Source organism: Trifolium pratense, unplaced genomic scaffold (genome assembly GCF_020283565.1).
Source record: "Trifolium pratense cultivar HEN17-A07 unplaced genomic scaffold, ARS_RC_1.1 scaffold_77, whole genome shotgun sequence".
Lineage (NCBI taxonomy): Eukaryota > Viridiplantae > Streptophyta > Magnoliopsida > Fabales > Fabaceae > Trifolium > Trifolium pratense.
In genome coordinates, this window is record NW_025721059.1 from 65,001 (window position 1) to 67,500 (window position 2,500).

The window sequence follows — 2,500 nt, forward strand, 5'->3', positions numbered from 1 at the left end:
ATCAAGAATGTCCATGAATTTGATTGAAATGATGAAAAGAGCAACGAAATTGCAGGGGAAAACACGTTAAGACGTAGTTTTTGCTTGCCTGCTGTGCCCATAGGCGCGCCCCGTGCCTGCCGAGCCTACCCCCACACCCACCCTCCCCCTATATATGACTGGAAGGCCATTTTCAGTTTTGTAGAAAAAGTGCACTTTTTTCCCTGTATCCATAAGTTTTTAAAAGTGCTTAAAAGTGGACCTAGAAGACGAATTTTTTTTTGAATTTTTTTATGGTTGTTAGGGACATTAAAACAAGCAAAACCACGAAAGAATCGTAATATTCCGATGTCGGATGAATTAATTACGAATTTTTCGGCCGAAACTTCGCAAAGGGCGGATACCACGTAAAAAACAACCTAGAAGTCGAATTTTGACTTCGTTTTTTTTGTGCACACCCCACACAATAAGTATAAGTGGACTGGAAAGTGGCTAAGCGATCCGACGAAGTTTCGATTGAGTTTGATTTTTTGGCCGAAAACTCGAAAAAAGGCGGATTTGACGTAAAACGCCGCCTAGAAGTCGAATTTTGAGACGGTGTCTTGTGTGCACACTCCACACAATATGTATAAGTGGACTGGAAAGTGGCTAAGCATTCCGAGGAATTTTCGATTTATTTTGATTTTTCGGCCGAAACGCCGAAAATAGGCGGATTTGACGTAAAACGCCTCATATAAGTCGAATTTTGGGAAGGTGTCTTGTGTGCACACTGCACACAATATGTATAAGTGGACTGGAAAGTCGCTAAGCATTCCGAGGAAGTTTCGATTTATTTTGATTTTTCGGCCGAAACGCCGAAAATAGGCGGATTTGACGTAAAACGCCTCATATAAGTCGAATTTTGGGAAGGTGTCTTGTGTGCACACTGCACATAATATGTATAAGTGGACTGGAAAGTGGAAAAATATTTTCGGAGCACTTTGATTTTTTGGCCCCCCGCGTGCCTTGCCACGCCCTTGCTTATAGCAAAACGAGACGGGGCCTTGGAGGTTGCTTGACACCCCCGTGTGCATTTCGGAGCACTTTGATTTTTTGGCCCCCCGCGTGCCTTGCCACGCCCTTGCTTATAGCAAAACGAGACGGGGCCTTGGTCCAACTTGGCATAGGCATGGAATTTGATCTTTATTACTTGGCCACGGTCATGCCACGGTACATGGAGGTTGCTTGACACCCCCGTGTGCATTTCGGAGCACTTTGATTTTTTGGCCCCCCGCGTGCCTTGCCACGCCCTTGCTTATAGCAAAACGAGACGGGGCCTTGGTCCAACTTGGCATAGGCATGGAATTTGATCTTTATTACTTGGCCACGGTCATGCCACGGTACATGGAGGTTGCTTGACACCCCCGTGTGCATTTTCGGAGCACTTTGATTTTTTGGCCCCCCGCGTGCCTTGCCACGCCCTTGCTTATAGCAAAACGAGACGGGGCCTTGGTCCAACTTGGCCTAGGCATGGAATTTGATCTTTATTACTTGGCCACGGTCATGCCACGGTACATGGAGGTTGCTTGACACCCCCGTGTGCATTTTCGGAGCACTTTGATTTTTTGGCCCCCCGCGTGCCTTGCCACGCCCTTGCTTATAGCAAAACGAGACGGGGCCTTGGTCCAACTTGGCCTAGGCATGGAATTTGATCTTTATTACTTGGCCACGGTCATGCCACGGTACATGGAGGTTGCTTGACACCCCCGTGTGCATTTCGGAGCACTTTGATTTTTTGGCCCCCCGCGTGCCTTGCCACGCCCTTGCTTATAGCAAAACGAGACGGGGCCTTGGTCCAACTTGGCATAGGCATGGAATTTGATCTTTATTACTTGGCCACGGTCATGCCACGGTACATGGAGGTTGCTTGACACCCCCGTGTGCATTTCGGAGCACTTTGATTTTTTGGCCCCCCGCGTGCCTTGCCACGCCCTTGCTTATAGCAAAACGAGACGGGGCCTTGGTCCAACTTGGCATAGGCATGGAATTTGATCTTTATTACTTGGCCACGGTCATGCCACGGTACATGGAGGTTGCTTGACACCCCCGTGTGCATTTCGGAGCACTTTGATTTTTTGGCCCCCCGCGTGCCTTGCCACGCCCTTGCTTATAGCAAAACGAGACGGGGCCTTGGTCCAACTTGGCATAGGCATGGAATTTGATCTTTATTACTTGGCCACGGTCATGCCACGGTACATGGAGGTTGCTTGACACCCCCGTGTGCATTTTCGGAGCACTTTGATTTTTTGGCCCCCCGCGTGCCTTGCCACGCCCTTGCTTATAGCAAAACGAGACGGGGCCTTGGTCCAACTTGGCCTAGGCATGGAATTTGATCTTTATTACTTGGCCACGGTCATGCCACGGTACATGGAGGTTGCTTGACACCCCCGTGTGCATTTTCGGAGCACTTTGATTTTTTGGCCCCCCGCGTGCCTTGCCACGCCCTTGCTTATAGCAAAACGAGACGGGGCCTTGGTCCAAC